At 36.0% G+C, this 21103-nt stretch overlaps 1 pseudogene across 1 annotated transcript in view; it reads right to left on the reverse strand.

The window, feature by feature from the left end:
• LOC308417020 (cytochrome P450 2C29-like) overlaps positions 1-19628 on the reverse strand; it is a 64561-nt pseudogene extending 44933 nt beyond the window's left edge. The window contains exons 1-5 of the transcript in view: positions 19459-19628; positions 13904-14070; positions 13600-13748; positions 8861-9021; positions 6797-6973 (exon numbers count right to left, since the gene is read on the reverse strand). The product of the transcript in view is annotated as a cytochrome P450 2C29-like (transcript). The remainder of the gene's footprint in view (positions 1-6796; positions 6974-8860; positions 9022-13599; positions 13749-13903; positions 14071-19458) is intronic.
• Positions 19629-21103: the final 1475 nt, after the last annotated feature.

A 21103-nucleotide genomic window follows, 5' to 3' on the forward strand; every position in this document is an offset into this window, starting at 1 on the left:
TTACATCAAGTAGAAGTGAAGACCACGAACTGTCTCGCCCATCCCCTTATAAAGGGATCAGTCCTCACCTTGGACGTGGAGCCCCCTGATTGGTTGAAACTCATCAGGCCCCATGATGCCACAGGAGAGGCGGAGCTCAAGGAGTGGAAAGTTACCCAACACATGCGCACATGACTTGTTTACTGCTAACTCCAGCCGGATGTCAGTGCCATCTTGTAATGGAGAATGTGCAGGCGGCGCCCCACAGAGATACAAACATTAAATAGAAAAAGAAAAGCCTCTTCTACAAATGGTTTTGGTCCAAGTGGCACTCAGCATGCAGAAGAATGAAAATAGACCCTTTCTTACCTCATTGTACAAAGCTCTAATGTAAGTGGGTCAAAGATATTCACATTAAACCATGTACACTGAAATTATTAGAAAAGAAAGTAGGGAAAACATTAGAACAGGGGAAATTTTCCTGAACAGAACACAAACGGCTCTTGCTCTAAACTCAAGTATTGACAAATTGGACTTAATGAGATTGCAAAGTTTCTGTAAGGCTAAGGACACTGTCAAGAAAACAAACAGCAACCAACAGATTGGGAAAAGATTTTTACCAACCCCACATGTGATAAGGCTTAATATCTAAGGTATACTAAGAACTTAAGAAGTTAGAAACAAGATAATCAAGTAATCCTATTTAAAATGGGGTCCAGAGCTAAACAAAGAGTTCTCAATTGAGAAAAATCGAATGGCTGAGAAGCATCTAAAGAAGTGCTTGACATCATTAGCCATCAGAAAAATGCAAATCAAATTAAGCCTAAGATTCTGTCTCACACTAGTCAAAATGGCTTAGATCAAAAATTCAGATGAAAGCAGATGCTGAGGAGGAATTAGAAAAAGAGGAACATTTCTCCACTGTTAGTGGGGTTTTAAAGAGGTACAACCACATTGGAAATTAGTCTGGAGATTTTTTATAAAATTGAACATAGTATAACATGAAGACCTAGTTATTACACTTCTGGGCATATACCCCAGAAAAGCTCCAACATACCACAAAGACACATTAACCACATTATTCATAAAAGCCCTATTTATAATAGCCAGAAGTTGGAAAGAACCCAGATGTCCTTCAGTAGATGAAAGGATAGAAAATTTGTTATTTATTTACACAATGGACTGTTACTCAGTTACCTGAAACAATGACTTCATGAAATTCTTAAGAAAACGGTTGCCCTGAAACAGCAGTTACCAAAGGTAAAGGCCTGGTGAGAAGTTGATCCGAGTAGACGGGGGCAGAGAGATCTCTGCTGAATGCACACAGGGAGCACACCTCTGCCCTGCCTGATCCAGGGACCAGGAACCCAGCATTGGGACCTCTGTTCCCACCCAGTGGCTTTGGGGTACAGAACAGGGCTCGGCCCATCTGCCACCTGTACCAGCAGTTCCCAAAATTAAAGACCTGGTGAGAAGGAGATCCGAGTAGCCAGAAGTCAGAGGTGAGTGCATACTGGAAGCATGCCCCTGCCCTGCCTGACCCAGGGACCAGGAACCCAGTATTGGGACCTCTGATCCCACCGGGTGGCTTTGAGGCATAGAACAGGGCTCGGACCATCTGCCACCTGGAACAGCAGAGATCCAGGGATACAGGCCAGGTACAAAAGAAAGGCAAGAACATATCACTGACAACAAAATAGGAAGAGGAAAGCGAAAGAGTATATCCCAAGGAAACCAAGACAACCTGGCAACACCAATACCAAGATCTCCCATCACAACAAACAGTAGAATGTCAAACACTCCAGAAAATAAAGACACAGACCTATAATCATACCTCAAGATGATGATAGAGATCCGTAAACAATAACAGAAGGAAAAGCAAAAATAATCAGAAGCTATTGAAGAGGAAAGAAGAAAAACACTCAAAGAACTAGAGGAAAACAGAACCAAAGAGATGAAGGGATGGAAGAAGGAATTTAAATCTGAAATTGACAAAATAAAGAAATCACTAAAAGAGATAACCCTAGAGGTAGAACACCTAAAAAAGCAATCAGGAGTCACAGATGGAAGCATTTCCAACAGACTACAAGAGATGAAGGAGGGAATCTCAGGGGCTGAAGACAACTTTGTAAACATAGACAAAACAGCCAGAGAAGATGCAAAAACCAAAAAGCTCTTAACCCAAAATATCCAGGAGATCCAGGACACAATGAGAAGACCAAACCTAAGGATAATAGGAATAGAAGAGGGAGAAGAATATCAACTAAGAAGCACAGTAAATATCTTCAACAGAGTTTTATCCTTACCCTTAAGAATAAGATGACCAAGAGCATAAAAGAAGCCTTCAGAACTCCAAATAGGTTGGACCAGAAAATAAATTCCTCCGGACACATAATAGTCAAAACACCAATTGCCCAAAGCAAAAAAAAAAAAAAAAAAAAAAAAAAAAAAAAGTATACTAAAAGCAGTAAGGGAAAAGGGTCAGGTAACATATAAAGTCAGACCAATCAGAATCACACCCGATTTCTCAACAGAGACTATGAAAGCTAGATGAGCCTGGAAAGACATCATGCAGACACTAAGAAAGTAAAAGTACCAGCCCAAGCTGCTATAACCAGCAATACTATCAATCACCATAGATGGAGAGATGAAGATATTTCAAGACAAATCTAAATTTACACACTATCTGACCACAAACCCAGCACTATAACCAATTATAGGTGAAAAACCCAATACAATTAGGGGAACTACATCCTAGTAAAAACAACAAAACTCCTAAGCAAGAAAAGCAAAAGAAGAAAGAGACACAGGCACAACTCAACCAACAAAAGCAATGATAGCAGAAAACAGCAACCACTATTCCGTGATATCTATTAACATAAATGGACTCAACTCACCAATAAAGAGACATAGGCTATCAGACTGGATACATAAACAAAATTCAGCATTTTGCTGCATATAGGAAACTCATCTCAGAGACAAAGACAGACACTATCTCAGAGTAAAAGGTGGGGAAAAAAAACTTCCAAGCAAACAGCCCCAAGAGGCAAGCTGGAGTGGCGATTCTAATATTGAATACAGTAAATTTCCAACCAAAAGTTATCAAAAAAATGAGGAAAGACACTTTTTACACATTCATATAAGAAACCCTACTAAAGTTCAAAAAATACATTTCACCCCACACAATAATAGTGGGAGTCTTTAATACCTTACTCTCACCAATGGACTGATCATGGAAACAGGAACTGAACAAGGACACTTTAAAACTAGCAGAGACTATAAACCAACTGGAATTAATAGATATCTACCGAACATATCCTCCTAAAGTAAAATAATACACCTTCTTATCAGCATCCCATGGCACCTCCTCGATAACTGACCACAAAATTGGACACAGAACGAGACTCAATCAATATGAGAAGACTAAATTATTCCCATGCATCTTCTCAGATCACCATGGTGTAAGAATGGTCTTTAACAACAACAAAGACAACAAAAACCCCACATACACATGGAAACTAAACAACGCTCTGTTAAATGATAGCAGGGTCAAAGAAGAAATAAAGAAAGAAATTAAGGATTTTCTAGAATTCAAAGACAACGAGAACACAACATACCCATACCTATGGGATGCAATGACAGCAGTACTGAGAGGAAAACTCATAGCTCTGTGTGCTTCCAAAAAGAAAATGGAGAGAGTATCCGTCAGCAACTTGACAGCACAGCTAAAAGCTCTAGAAGAAAAGGTAACAAATACACCCAAGAAAAGTAGAGGAAAAGAAAAAATCACATGATCATCTCACTAGATGCTGAGAAAGCATTTGACAAAATTCAACACCCCTTCAGGTTAAAAGTCCAGGGAAGAACAGAAATCCCAGTTCCATACCTAAACATAAAAGCAATATACAGCAAACCAACACACAACATCAATTTTTGCAGTGGGAAACTTGATGCAATCCCACTAAAATCAGGGACTCAACAGGGTTGCCCACTCCCCCCTACCTATCCAAGATAGTACTGGAAGTCCTGCCTGGAACAATTAGACAGAAAAAAGAAATCAAAGGGATACAAATCGGGAAGGAAGAAGTAAAAACTTTACTCTTTGCAGATGACATGATAGTGTTCTTAAGTGACCCCACAAATTCCACTAGAGAACTCCTACAACTGATTAGCAAGTTCAGAAAAGTGGCTGGATATAAAATTAACTCAAACAAATCAGTAGCCTTCCTATATTCAAAGGACAAACAGGTGGAGAAAGAAATTAGGGAAAAGATACCCTTCACAATAGCCACAAAAATTATGATATATATTGGTGTGACTCTAACTAAGCAAGTGAAGAACCTGTATGACAAGAAATTCAAACCTCTAAAAAAGGAAATCAAGGAAGATCTCAGAAAATGGAAACATCTCCAATCCTCAAGGATCAGAAGGATCAACGTTTTAAAAATGGCCATCTTACCAAAAGCAATCTACAGTCTCAATGCAATCCCCATCAAAATTACAATCCAGTTTTCATTGAGTTGGAAAGATCCATACATAATTTTATCTCAAATGACAAAAGACCTATAATAGTTAAATCCATTCTCAACAACAAGAAAACATCCGCGGGAATCACTATTTCTGATATCAAGCTATATTACAAGGCAATTGTGCTAAACACTGCATGGTACTGGTACAGAAATAGGCACGTGGATAAATGGAATAGAATATATGATCCAGAAATGAGCCCTCAAGTATATGGTCACCTGATTTTTGACAAAGGAGATGTAAACATTCAGTGGAAAAAGGACAGCCTATTCAACAAATGGTTTTGTTCCAACTGGCATGCAGCATGCAAAAGAATGAAAACAGACCCTTTCTTATCTCCTTGTACAAAGCTCACGTGTAAGTGGATCAAAGATCTCCATATTAAACCAAATACACTGAAATTATTAGATAAGAAAGTAGGGAAAACCTGAGAACACATAGGCACAGGAGAAAATTTATGAACAAAACACCAATTTGTCAAGCTCTAAGGTCAAAGACTAACAAATGGGACTTAATGAGATTGCAGAGTTTCTGTAATGCTAAGGATATCGTCAAGAAAACAAAACAGCAGCCAACATAATAGGTAAAGGTCTTTAACATCTAATCATAAGATAGAGGCCTAATATCCAAGGTATACACAGAACTCAAAAAGCTAGACACCAGAGAATCAAACAACCCTATTAATAAATGGGGTACAGAGATAAACAAAACGTTCTCAATTGCGGAATATGGAATGGCTGGGAAACATCTAAGGAAGTTCTCTACATCCTTAGCCATCAGGGAAAAGCAAATCAAAACAACCCTGAGATTCCACCTCACACCAGTCAGATTGGCTAAGATCCAAAACACAGATAACAGCAGATGCTGGTGAGATTGTGGAAAAAGAGGAACACTTCTCCACTGTTGGTGGGTTTGTAAACTGATACAACCACTCTGGAAATCATTCTGGCAGTTCCACAGAAAATTGGACATAGTGCTACCTGAAGATCCAGCTATTCCACTTCTGTGCATATACCCCAGAGCCTCTCCAATATTCAACAAAGATACATGCACCCAATGTTTATAGCAGCTCTATTTATAATAGCCAGAAGCTGGAAAGAACCCAGATGTCCTTTAGTAGATGAATGTATACACATATTGTGGTACATTTACACGGTGGAGTACTTCTCAACTATCAGAAACAATGACTTAACCAAATTCTTAATATAAAGGTTGCATCTAGAGAAGATCATCCTGAGTGAGATAAAGCAGTCGCAAAAGAACAGACATAATATGCAGTCACTGATAGTGGGATGATAACCTCAGAGGCTGGGACTTCCCCAGATCAACTCACAGACTGTGTGAACTTAAAAAAAAAAACATACTCAATCCTTACACACCAAGAAGACTTTGAATAATTCTGTGTTACCTCCTGGTTTACATGTACATTTTACTCATTGTAACTTGTAAGTTCTTAATGCAGAATATCAAACCTTAAAAAATAAAAAAAAAAATTAACAAAATAACAATCACACCAAACAACAAGAATCCTGGAAAAAAATATTGGAAAGGATGGAGAAGCAGCAATTGTGCCTGGGTTTGGTGTCAGCAGATAGGATAGTTCTTAGGTGGGGCAGTATCTGGATGGCCATTCCTTCAGTTTCTGGTCCACCCTTTGTCTAGGCATTTTATTTTGGCAAGAGAAATTTTGAGTAAATATTACTGAGATGGCTGGTTATCTTCATCACTCAACTGAGGGTTGTGTTTGTACATTGGATATGGTTTCTATACATTCTATCTCCTCTTTTTGGGTATCTCATGTAATGTTCTCTGTGTTTGGTCCTGGAAATCTCTTGGGTCATGGCTATCCCCAGTTCACCCTACCCCACTGCTACACAAATATTTTCCAATTCCTGACCTTCTGTATTTCTCTCCCATATCCTCCCATATCTGAACTGCCATTACATTTCCCTAACTCTCCTCTCCCCCATCCCCCGCCAAGTTCCTCTCTACCTTTGCTTCCCACCAATTATTCTTCTCTCTACTGAGTAGGAATGTAGTATCCAAACTTTAATTTTTTCTCATCTTATTTACACTTTGGGTTGTTTTCTCCTCAACTACAGTTAAATCAATGTGACCTGGTTGACAAATACCCTTTATGTTACAGGTATCTGTGTGGCTTATTCCAACATTAACATATACAGAAGTGTATTTCAAAGTATTATGACTTGAAGCATCTCTGACAAACATTTCAATGTTCAACAAACTATAAAATGCTGGAACAATAAAGTAGTCTATATTGAAATTTTGCCTGCTTTTGCTTAATCAGGTAATAATCAACAAAGTCCCGAAGGTTTGTAACATCCAATGATTCCTGGTGTTCTTTTATTTTCTCCATCAGGAAACTTTTTATATAATTAATATTTTTTGCTATCTTTTGATGACTTCCAGGACAATCATCAATGAGTGAAGAGAAATGATTACAGACCTACAATCAGACCAAGAATTTATTTTGTTAAGACATGTTGCTTTAATTTTAGTTGTGTACGTGTGTGTGAATGTGTGTGTCTGTCTCTGTGTGACATTGTCTGTTTTTGTGTATCTCTGTGTGTGTATACATACCCATGCATGCACGTTATATATGTGTGGCCTGCCTTTGAAGGACAGACATGTCAGATTTTCTGTAGCTAGAAATTGTTAGCCACCGGATATGGGTGCAGAAGTTTGGACACAGGTCCTTTGGAATATAACAAATACAATTAACCACTGATGTATCTCTCCAATTTCTGACTGTAGGGATAATATATTCTGTATGCTGTAAAATGTATTTTTGTTTTATTCAAATGCTGATTTTTCTATTCAACTCTCAGTTTCACCGCGACACAGCATTGCAACACATATGTTAAGAATCGCTTGTATGAGGTTTGTGTAAACAAGGTTTACCATTTATTTGCTGACTTGTCCATGAAGGCAGAAAACCAAATAACTAGACAATAGAAAGTATAGAACAGGACTTCCCCAGCCAGTGGATAATTAATAAAAAGATAGAGAGGATTCAACATGAGGAAGGAACCAAGTGAGACCTGAAAGCATTATAAATCTGAAGTCCTGAGACCAAGACCAACCCAAAAATGAAAATGTTTTTGATTTTCCTGGTAGGCAACCAGATTCGATTAGAGAATGAGAATAGAAAGTAATGCCTAGATATTGTGGTATAACTTGGAAATTATCTTGATCTCTCTGTGTCATTATTGGTGGACTAGCTAGGATAAGTAAAAAGCATCTCTGTGCTATGTTACTGCTTAAATAGATATTAATATTCATTGTACATCTGCCAAAAAACTTTATAAATGGACAGATGTGAAGAAATCACATATCTAATATTTTTGCAATGTCTACCTAGGTTTTAGACATTCAGACATTAATAAAAATTGTATCTAATATGAAAAAAATATGTTTTAATTTCTGCATGGAGTAATGTATTGCTCTGTGATGGTAGAAAATATTGGTGGAAAAATTCCTCACCAATTGATTAAAGATCACAAGTTTTCAACATTAATTATTGTAAATATGATATGATGTAAATAATTGTCATTTACAGTTTTGTGGTGATAGCAGAAGAGAAGTGTTGAGTGACTTGATCTGCAGCCAGAAGGTACATTTAACTTTGGAAAATTAGCCTCAGAATAGAGTGAATATTCAGAAGTTGGTGGGGCTTCTAAGGACTTTGAATATAAATGTAAGTCAAGTCTTACCCCTTATAGGTTTCTCAGTGATGACACAGTTATTAATCAAAGTTCAGGAGATACCAATTTAGCTTAGGTCAACCATGTAAGAATATCTATGCTCCAGACACCACATTCTCATTTCTACTTGTCACCTCACTACTAGGATTGTGACTCAAATATAAAATCACTGAAAATACTCAGGATTTCAATAGAGATTTCATTACCACTAATATTTTTTAAACTATGAGAATATTCCTTCAAAACTAATATATACCTGCCAAGAAATATGTTGACCATTGCTTAGTAGTTTAAAGAGAACAAGAATATAGCATAGAAAAATGTCTTGTGAGTGATTGTTCATACCTCTAGATGCAAATACTGTACATTTTATCAACAATTATGTGTACACCATTAGGAAGGTCAATGAATAGGGTGCTAGAAGGATTGAGCCAACCTAGCCTTTGTACTTCTGTTTAGCCATTGTCCTAACAGTGAGCTTCAGCCTCCCTTCTAGATACTCTTTCCATTATATATTGGTCAGAACTAAGGTATCTTTTTTAACCTCACTGTTTGGTTCATATTAAATTTAATCTGTGACCACAAAGCACCATATGTGTTCTCACAAATGGAAAACATCCTGACTTCACCTGTAACCATGGGGAGCTCAGAATCTTGACATTCTCATTTATTTTTTTCATCAAGGTGATAAATTCTTTATTCTTATAATCAAAACGATTCTGCAAAATAATAAAGCAGATGACATTGCATGGAGAACAGCTCAGGATGAAGGTGGGGTCACAAGGTGAGCCTGAAGATTTAGAAAACAATTAGGAAAATACAAATAAATGAAAAAAAAAGACACACAAGGCTTCTGTTAACAGGTAATTTTTTTGGAGTTTTAAACTATATCTTGTCTACAATTTTTCTAACAGCTCAGCATTTGCTTTATATAAAATTGATAAATCATTTTGATCTTAAACTTGTGATTTTCTGAGGAAAACCAAGATTTATAGATTTGTAAACCTTTTGCAAAATCATCATTATCAAATTTCTATGCTGCTATAATGCTTAATATGTAGCATCATATTGATGTGTATAATCTGACATATTTAAACTTCATGGGGAGCATATCTATTAAACCACTTCAACAGTTTTAGCTTTGTTTTTTATTGAAAGAAATCAAAACAAAAATTATAATCATAAAATGTAAGAAATTCAGGGAAGAATTATATCTTATTGCATTGCTTATGTGCTATATGATACACAGAAGGAAAAAGAAAAGTATATATCTGGAAGTTCTGTATCTACAATCAATAAACCAAAAACGTAACTATTGATCCAAAGAAAGAGGAAAGGGAAACACTGCAGGTAAGTTTACATATGAGGGGGGAAATGTGATGAAAATTGTGCCTTCTTACACAGGAAAATTGTGAAATTTACCAGGGCTGTGACAACATTCATAAGACCAAACCAAGGTAAAGCCAGACCTAATTCCAGTATGGAGAGGGGAGATAGCTACAGTGTCAACAGCATACTGGCACTTCTTTGTTCTTAAGGCAGAATTATTTGGTTTCCATTAAGAGTATAGCCTATGATATGTCAACCATATTTCAGAAGAAAGCCACACATACAGGATATTTCTTACCCACTATTAGATAATGTTCTGCTTACAGTAGATGATGAGCAACATTAAGACAATACTGAGGATAAACTGCAGAGAATAAGAGACTTCAAAATGGTTAGACCTGAATCTAACTTTTGTAATATCTCCTTCCTTGAAAGACTCAGGGACCATTGAGATTGAGGGAAGAGAAAAGTAATAAATGACTACAAGAAAACAATGTGTTCTGGGCACAGCAGGACAGCTACTCATATGAACTCAGAGCAAAATGGACAGGATGAGCAAAACCTGTGTAAGCCAAAGTCAAAAAATAATCTAAATTGGTGGTGAAGGAATTATTTGTAATTATTAGTTTCTGGAAGGGGCACGATCAATTTCCTGTAAAAGTAAGTATAGCTGCCATCCTTTATTAAATATGTCTCTTCTTACAGCAAATGGGGATCCATCATAGAAAGCCACAATGTTTATAACAACAAATTTTGGGGATACTAAGCCTCAGCAAACTCATATAAATCACAACTGCATGCATATCTCAGGAAATATGCAGAAGCAGAGGTAACAAAACTGTAAGAATAAGAATATCTAGAAATATATAGTGAAAAATCCTTTCCTAAAAATGGCTACAAACATGATTGGGAAAATTACTTAATCATTATATAAGCTAATGTGAGAAGATAAAATATTCAGAGGCTACCATACACAGAGAGCTACATATGACATTTGGAATATTTATACTTGGCCAGTGAAGAGTTTATTTATTGGTTTTATATGTGGTTAATTGTCAATACCTGGATTTGACATCCACATAGTGGGTAAACTGAGACATACAGTCATTACAAATCAGTGCTTAAAGTGTCTGACCAGGATGTTTCCAGATACCTACTAGGGCAATGCAAAGGCAAATTAGAAAAGTTACTCAGCATATTTTCTGAGAAAAGGAAGAAAGCTTAATTACTGGAACTGGCACTCTGTGTGGCCAGCAAAATATCAAACAAAACAAAAGAAAAACAAACAAAAACTATGAAATCTTAACTCTTTGGTGACAGAGAGAAAGTAAAAAAAGAGAGAATGTTCTCTCCCTCTCTCTTTGAATGGAAGAAACAAAAGCCAGAATCCACCAACCTCATAAACACAAATATGCATGCATATATATATATACCTATACACACATGCATACAGATATAAGGAACACACATACATAATCCCTCATAGAATGATAAGAACAAAGCTCCAGCAAGCAGGCTTCAAGTGTTCCACACATACATATATAAATAAATATGCACACACACACACACACGCACACACACTTAGAGTAATGGATGGATAAGACAATGTCACAGCAAAACGATTCACACACAAATATAGTTGATGGATGGGACAAATAATGTACCAGCCACACTATATTATACTTTGTTATTTCTTCCACAAATAATACATCCCAGCATAATCTTTAAACAGTTTACAATTATAATGTGATTACATGTTAGTTTTCTTCAAATGAATGATTATGAGGAAACAGTATGTTTTCCCATACCTTTAGCAAAAAAGAACATTACATAGTACAGGTAAAGAAGACAAATTATTCTAAAAAGCCCACATATATTCATAAGCATGTAACTTCTATAGATTAACAAAGTGGGAGGAAGCAAGAGAGTTTTCTCAGGCTGTTTCTTTTACTGGCAGGCAGCAATTTGTTTTTAGAAAGAAAGTAATTATAATATTATTTACAAGTAATCTTGTAAAATTCCTAATCACAAATCTTAACTTTATATAAAATTCAGTCATATCAATCTTGGTTCCTCAAAATGCACATCTATGTGTCAAAAATTCTTAATAAATCATCTCAGGAAGCTGAGGGAAAAATGGGTATAAAGTATCAATTATCACCTGTGTAGCCTCAGTGAGAGTCACAACAGAGAGTAGTGCCACTGTTCCTGTTTCCTGAACATAAAAGGTCCCTAGCATAAAGAAGACTGTATCTTTCTGAAATTTATATTGTTTCCTATGATTTTTACATCAGATTAAAAAACACCTCAACATAGCTTAACTAACAACTTTATTTTTCCCAACATTTATTAAGGGAGGTAGTTATTGTTGACAATCTAAATCTCTAAGTTCTTTTATTAGGAAATGATAGTATTATACTCTGCTCCAGCAGCAATGCCCAAATGAGATCAAGCACTAATATATTGATCACTTCCAAGACCCCATATTGAGGGACAAAAAGCCCCTTTAAAATTTTCATGTAACTCTTAGATTAAGAATGCAGCAGGCAGAGAACAACCACGTAAGAGTATAAAGGCCTTAGGTCACATAGTCCTCAAGGCTATGTCACACTGAGGCCTGTAGATTTATGTTAATGCCATACATGATTGTACATGAGTGAAATGACAGGGAAAAGTTGAGAATTGGAAGTGGAGGCAGGAGGCTGAGGGGTTAATCATAATGGAGGATTTAGATCCAAATGGTCGTAATGGGCAGTAGGTAAATATCCATATTTTAAGGGTCTCTGTAGGTCATTTTTTCTCATATAGGAGGGCATCTTGTATCTTTGTCCACTGAATGCAATCTTATTTTAAAAAGGTTTGTGGATTGAGAATTTAACATATAAACCTGCTTGAAAAGCTACCAGTTTTAATGCCAGGTTTGTGTCAGGCAGTGGAAGAAAGAAAAATGAAGGTGCAGGGCATTTGTATTCACCCACGACAGCAGCAACTGGGTGGGCAATGTGAACCACCTGGGAAGGAAATAGGGTAGAGAGTTCAACCTGCAGACCCTGTGACCTAGTCCATGTACCTGGCTCCATTCTCTAGTGGCATTCACAGAGTGAATAAAAGGTTAAGCCAATTCTTTTTAATATTTACTGCAGCAGAGTTCCACCTATATAGCTGTGATAACTGTTGGGCTGCATTCCATAAGTTCCAAAGCCATTGGTCCTTCCTCCAATATTGGCCCTTGGCAGAGTTAATCTGCCATGAAATCATATATTATAAATTCGACAAGAAAGATCTGCTCAAGAAGATGTGTATGTAAGCATGAAAGTACATGTACACTATAATGAATAAAAAGAGGCTGTCAACTATAGGATGGGAGAGGCATGAGGTTGGAAAAAGGAGACATCTGGAAAGGAATGAAAAAAGAAAATAAATGAAGTATATAATTCTATTTCAGTTAAAAATATGTTTAAAGTAAGTACAAAATTCTAAAACCACTAATAAATTCAGCTAAAATAGCATTTATGTTATCAGAAACTGGATTTGATGAACATAAAGTTGGGTGGATAGGAGAGTAGGGGAGATCACAATCAACACATATACAAGATTTTCAAAGCTGTAATAATTTTCAAATAAAAACCTATGCATTTTATATCATGCTATAACAGACAAAATAATGAATATTCCATATCCTCTGTTATAAAATGGTAAGCATGAACTACCTCATTGATACTCAGAAATATAAATATGAATGCAAAAAACTATAGTGCCCCATAATGTAGGAAAACATATGTAGTTAAAGAAAATGGACACAAATATCCTCAGTCATCTTTATAAGTAGCAAGTATTCTCTGGTGAATTGATCCAAAAGAAGATACTACATTTGTGCTAATGAGAATGCATTATTTCACAACTAACAGCAAAAAGTTAACATGAAACCTATATTACTATTTCTGATTAAAAATAATGAAAATGTTTTAGATAGAACATTCTCACCATGACTTAAGCATATACATCTAAATTAAGATGCAAATGTATGACTTGTATTTACCTTTGGTATTCCTCAGCTCCTCCAAAAGGCACTGTGCTTGCTCTTGAACACGGTCCTCAATATTTCTTTTCCCCATGCCCAAATTCCGCAGAGTTGCAAGTGAGAAGCGCCGTATTTCTTTCCATCATCTTCCATTGCTAAAAAAATGCCTACAGAATGGAGAAGATACAAGACATAGGTGGTAGGAACATATGAAAAATAACACCATAAAGAGGACACACTGTATCTAATAACAATGCCTGTCTGTTTCTTTCAATCTTATATCACCATAAACAATATGCAACACACACATGAATACGTGCACTTACCACGACCTTTACAAATTTTGTCAACTACAGGAAATCTTCCCCGACCAGAAAACTCCCCACCATGATCAATCAGAGCTTCCTTTACTGCTTCATACCCATGCAATACGACAGTGGGTTGTGAGCCCAAATACAGAGTGAACACAGGGCCATAGGCTTTTGAGAACTGGAAACAGGAAAGAAAATACAAATACTAGCAAATATATTTAACCTTAATCTACATAGTGTAAACCCCATTAACACTGATATTATCTCTCTATTTTAATATTCTTATATGGCAAATAAGTTCAACTAGTTCTAAAGCCTATTTATATAACATTACAGAGATTATTGGTAATGCCTGCAGTGAACCACAAATGGTTCAGAGTTTAGGCAGTTGTTACACAAAGATTACAATGAATTTTTATAACAAGACATTCAGGAGGACAAGAACCACCACTGCTCCCCCTGGTAACATTTGTTGTAACATTCTTAGTGCTTTCCCACTCAAACTACAATCACCCTGCTCAATCACCTCACATTGTCCAAGTTCCTAACTTGAGCAGAAATGCTCCAATCAATCATAGGCTACCTACATCTACTGAAAACCAGCCAATAACTAATGAATTGCTAGCCTATCACATGACCAAAGAAATGCACCTAATATAAAGTGAAAAGAGCCCCAGTCCAAAAAGAACAGACATAATATGTAGTCAATGATAATTGGATAGTAGCCCTAAAAAGCTCTGAAAACCTCATAAACAACTCACCAGCCATATGAAGCTCTAGAAAAACAAAGGCCAAAACAGAAAGCCTCAATCCTTCTTAGAAAAAAAATAAGTATATAGTACCCTCTTGGAATATGTTACTCCTGGACCTTAAATCATTAATAATCCAAGAGCTAATAATATATAGCCTTGTGGAAATATTTGGTATTCAAAAATTATTATGTTTAATCTATACACACCAAGAAGTTTCCATTTTACGCTCTGTTCTACTTGTACTTTGTGCTTATGATAACTAGTAGATTTCAATGCATACTATCAAACTTTTGAAAGAATTAAGTACTGAAAAAATATATTCATATGGTGTTATGCCAAAATTCCTTTAAAAATCTGTACATGTATCTTTTTTAAAAAAATAAAGCTAAAAGAGAAAAAAAATTAAAGTGATGAAAAAAAAAAAGCCTAACTAGGCTCTGTGAAACCCTGCTTCATAAAGAGACCATAAGTAAATATAAATAAATAAACATTATTGAAAACACAAAAAAGTGTAAAAGGCCCAAGTAACTTAAGTCTCTTTATCTCCTGCTGCTATCAGCAAGAATGAATTGCCAGAAGCTATCAGCCTCTAGCCCTAGAGAGCAAGAGAGAGTTAAACTGTCAGTTCTAAGTCCTAAATATTACATTATAATATTTTCACTTTAATCATAAAACAAAACTTTCCCAACCTAAGGAAAAAAATTCTATAAACTAAAAAAAAAAAAAAAAGAGAGAGAATATCAGTTTGATTGGAAGGGAAAAAAATAAGTTGGAAAAAATTATTTTTTCTGAACATTCAACAAGAGATGCAGCTAAAATCAGAGCCTAACCAGTTACAATTATGTCTCCTAAGAAGCTGTACTTCTCAGCCAAGGTTAGTATTATGGACACAGAGATGTTGCTGGAGGTGTTTGGCCCCATGCGTTTGGTGAGTGTGTGTGTGTGTGTGCGTGCACACCTGCGCACATATTAGAAAGTATATACAGGCAGTTACTCCTATTTTTGACAACAGGTTTAACAGAAAAACACTACACTTACAATTATTTTTTCCACAGTCACCAGGAAGAGATGTTCACAGAATGCTAAATCCATTTAGTACATGTGCTTGGTTTAGACTACATCAGAAACATGCCATTTATTAATGTATAAGACAGAAAAATCATATTGCTATCAAACCCAATCTTATGTGAAAATCATTTTATATTAGAATATTCATTATATGTAATATATACATACATATATATATATACATATATATATGCACACACATATGTCTGTTTCTCTGTGTGTGTTTGCACACCAAAGTGCATGCATGAACACACAAATCTGCATGTCACAGTATGTGTGTGAGGGTGTGTAAACATCTTTCAAGAGTGACTCACCTTCTAACTTGGGTTCCCAGAGATCAAATTCATGTCATCTGCAGTCTCCAGGATGTAATGGTAGCAGCTAAGTTTTTTTAATTGACATTGAAATTCATTTCTGTCAGAATTTTTTAACAAACCTGTCTCTCATCATGGCATCATCCTTCTAATTAATTCTCAGCCATATAATTAAAGCCCAGAACATTTTTGACTATTATGGTAACATGCAACCGTGGTTATTGCCAGTTGTGATTTACATGCTACTAAAGCTGTTTTACGATTAAAGTCATAACAAATAAATGAGTATGTGTTCAGAACTAGAGCAATCCATGATCACAGTTCAGAAAATTTTATATTTTGAAAATAGGCATCCTACCAAAAACAATCTAGATATCCAAAGCAACTTCAATTTAAAATCTCAATGCTAGAGCCGGAGAAATACTGAGTCGGATGCTCTCAACCAACTATTAGACTAAAAATGGGGTCCGCAATGGATGAGCTGAAATAAAGACTGAAAGAGCTGAATGGAAAATTGGAAAAACAGATAGCGTTTGAAATGTAACTATGAAAAATATCCAATAAAAATTGTTACAAGAAAAATCTCGATGCTGTGTGTGTTCTTTAGTGATTCAGCTACCTCACACAGGATTATATTTTATAGTTCCATCCATTTCCTAGGTATTTCATGAAGTTATTTTTTTTTAAGCTGAGTAGTTTTTCATTGTGTAAATATACCACATTTTCTTTCTCCATCCCTCTGCTGAGGAACATCTGGGTTATTTCCAGCCTCTGGCTATTATAACTAAGGCTGCTATGAACATAGTGGAGACTCAGTCATTGTTCAATGTTGGAACATCTTTTGGTATATTCCCAGGACTAGTATAACTGGGTCCTTAGGTAGACCTATGCCCAATTTTCTGAGAAATCATCAGACTGATATCCAGAATGGTTGTACCAGCTTGCAATTGCACCAGCAATGGAGGAGTGTTCTCTTTATCAACATCCTTGCCAGCATCTGTTACCACCTGAGTTTTTGATCTTAGCCATTCTGACTGGTGTGAGGTACCATCTCAGGGTCTTATTGATGTGCATTTCCTTGATGGCTAATGATGTTGAAATTTTTTTTTTAGTGTTTATCAGCCATACCAGATTCCTCAATTGAGAATTTTATGTTTAGTTCTGTACCCTATTTTTAGTAAGTATATTTGATTCTCTAGAGTGTAGCTTTTTGAGTTTATTGAATATTTTGGATATTAGAACACACATAGGATGTATTCAGTGGTAAGTGGATATTAGAAAAAATCTCAGAAAACTTATGAGATAACTTACAGACCATATGAAGTCAAAAAAGAAAAAAACATAATGTGGGTGCATAAGTCCTACCTACAAGAGAGAACAAAATACTCACAGAAGGTTGAGGGTTGGAGGAACTTAGGGAGAAGAGAGGAGGGAAAGAGAAAATTTAGGGGTTTGATTTGGTGTGGGAAGAGATAGGAGAGAAGTACAGACAGACAGAAATCTGAACAAAAGTGTGTAGCAATGAATGGGGAATGGGGAACAGGGAATAGCCACCAGAAAGTCACAGATGGCAAAACATCAAGGGGGTCCCAGAACCCAGTGAGGAAAATATTAGCTGAAATACCAAACAGAGGGGAGAGAGAATATGTAGAGACCATATCTAGAGGTTAGGCAAGGTTCCCAGATGAGGGATGTTGCCACCCACGCTTCTCAAAAGTTTAGCCCAGAATAGCTTCTACTTACAGGAAGTACAGGGACAAAGAGTGGAGCAGAGATTGAGCAAAGGCCATCCAAAGACTGTTCAACCTGGGGATCCATCCCATATACAGACTCCAAACCCAGGCACTTACTGATGGCAAGAAGTTCATGCTGACAGGAGCTTAACATGAATTTCTCAAGAGAGGCTCTGCCAGAGCCTTAAAAATATAGTTGTGGATGCTTTCAGTGAACCATTATACTGAGCATGGGGACACCAATGAAGGAGTTAGGGTAAGGACTGAAGGAGATGAAAGAGTTTGTATTCCCTTATGAAGAACAAAAATATCAACCAATCAGACGCCCCTCAGAGCTCCTAGAGATTAAACAACCAACCAAAGAATGCAAACAAACAGAACAATGGTTCCAGCTGCATGTTAAACAGAGGATGACCTTGTCTGGATCAGTGGGTAAGGGTCCTGTGAAGGCTTGATGACCAAATATAGAGTAATGCTAGGGTGATGGAGCAGAAGGGATTGGGATGGTTGGGATAACACACTCATGTAAGCAAGGGGTAGAAGGTTGGAATGTTGAGAAATTGCAGGGAAAACCAAAGAGGGGGATAACATTTGAAATGTAAATAAACAAAATAACCAATATATATATATATATATATTTTAAATCCTGATGCTACTTTAAATGGAAAAAAATAATCTTAATAACTGTATGGACATGAAAATGAGCTAGTTAGCTAAAACAATCTTGACCAAGATTGTACTTTTCTGTTGATGTAATAAACGACTACAACAAAAGGCAACTATAGATAGACAATGCTGCAACTGTGGTGCTTGGAGGCCAGGCTGCACCTAGACCTGGTAACAGAGGGTGGAAATTCATCCATGTGGCAAATAATCAGGGTTATCACACCAACAACACCATTCTCAGTAATTATTAGTCGCAGAAATTTATGGTATTAATTTTTCACATTATTTACTGTGTTACTTACACTTTACAACTAAGATTCTTTTATTTAAATTTCTAATAAAAAATAGAAGAAATCCTTCTGAGAAAAGCAAGAAACCTATTAAATAGAAACTCCCAGGAATCTGTGAGGGTGATCACAGCCCAAACTGTCCACATTAAGGGATATAGAACATGAAATGGCCACTTGCTAGGACCAGAAAAGACTTCTAGTGGAGGGGCAGTGACAATTAACCCAGTCACAAAATCTTCAAAACCCAGTTTCTCATGCCTACTAGGTGTTAAAAGCTCAAACAAAATTTGAAAGAATGACCAAATAAAACCTGCCAAACTTGAGTTCCATACCTCAAAAGAGAGCCCATCCCTGACACTATTAATGATCTTCTGCTATACTTACAGAGAGGAGACTAGCATAACTGTCATATGATGTAATTTAATAAGGTGCTGTTTGAAACAGATGGAAGTTCACAGCCAAACATTTGGAAGAGCTAATAAGAAGCTTCAGTCAGGATGTCAGTTACTAAAATAATTAATGCAATAAATGAAATAACCTAAATTTCCACAACATGAAATAATGCTTGTTACTTAATTCATGACAAGCCCCAGCTGTAAAGGGCATAAGATATGCAACTTGGCAAGAGTTATAACTTTCTGGTTATCTGTAACTTTAATAATTCCAGTACTACATTTTCATTTAAAGCAACTCCCATTTTATCTTTGCTATGAAGGTATTAGAAAAGCACATAGAATACTTACATTGGTAAAGGATTGGCTGATGTTCTTCACATTTTTTTTGGAAAAAAAATTCCAATAATTGGGAGAGGAGTGGGGCCAGGAGGGAGCTTCCCTCTCACAGTGTTCTGTCTCCATAGGGAGAAGAGAATGAGAGAGGAGAGAGTAAGCACCAGGAATGTAACAAAATCCATGGAGACTCTTCTTACAAATAAAGTTATGATCAGGCAGCACAGAGCTTTTATAACACTGAAAAAGCATGCTCCTCTTTGAGCAACATTAACTAATCGATTATAAAATTGTTGATGTCACTCTCTCAAGTAAACTTTGATCATTTGATAGAGCCAAAAATAAGATGTTTTTACTTTTGATCTTTACAGGATGTCCATTTAAATTTCTGGTGAACAGTACAGATTGGTGTCCAAGTACTGATAGTAAAATAAACAAACAAGATTGTAATGTTAAGTGAGTCTTCAAAATTAATATATTGTTTTGAGATTCAAGAAAACTCCTCAAACTTTAAATACTAGGGTTAGTAGCTGGTATCATATTTGAGTTATGTCATATATAACTTATGAATATTTGTATACTCTATGAAATATGTTTATTTTAACAAGTCATATTGTATAACATAGGTAGGTCTCAAAATGAATATTCTTCTGCAACATTGTCTCAATAGCTAGAAATATTCTTATGCACAACAAAGATCATGCATTCATTAAAATATTTATTTTCTGTGTTAAACAGTCTAACATACCTTGTTAAATAATGTATGCTTTATAGATCCTCTTGGCCAATATAAAACAAAGGAAATAAAGTATACATATCAGTCACACATTTTCCTCAACCATGAAAGGCCATTATTCTTTTTCTAAAGGTGGTGAAACAAAAAGACCTGTCAGTGTCTCACTGCTCATAGCTGGAGAAAGTTAAAATTCACTGTGACTCTCTACTGAGCATGCTTACTACTCTGATTTTACTATAGATTCTTAAGGAAAGTGTTAGAATTATCCATCTTCACTAATGCAGATGTGAAAATGGCTAAGCACAATTTTGTACAGAGAAAATAACAATAATTGATACTAGCTAAATCTCCCGAAATAGCAGCACCAACTGTATGCTTAGTGTTCAAGTGCCTGAGACTAAGGGAGATATTTCTATCTTAAACTACAGCTCTTGCCTTTTCTGCCCTTCTCTGCACAGAAGCATTCATAACAATTATATCCACAATTGAATGACTATGTACTATATTGATGATAACCTACCACTATCACTAAAAGTAAACATGAATCTCTAGTTAATAATTATATCATCAATTTAACTTTGATGTCAAGGAAGTTTGCTTGTTCTCTGATGTTCTGAACTTCAGTTTTCTAATGTCATGATTAAGCTCATTATTTACATCAGAGAAAGAAGTGATTTATTGTTTCTATATCATAGTGCTCTAACTCCCTGGAGAAATGGCTTTAACAGTTAAGAGCACTAGCTTATCTTCCAGAACATACATGATGTCTGGAAATCTAATGTTCTTTTCTGGTGCATAGATACATTCTGTCAAAACATTCATAAGAAAAATAAATTAATAAAATAAAATAAAAACACTGGATGTAAAAAGAAAAAAATGTCAGAGCATGTGATTTCTTTTATTGTATGAGTTAACAAGAAGTGT

The sequence above is a fragment of the Micromys minutus genome (assembly GCF_963924665.1).
Source record: "Micromys minutus genome assembly, chromosome: 2".
Classification (NCBI taxonomy): domain Eukaryota; kingdom Metazoa; phylum Chordata; class Mammalia; order Rodentia; family Muridae; genus Micromys; species Micromys minutus.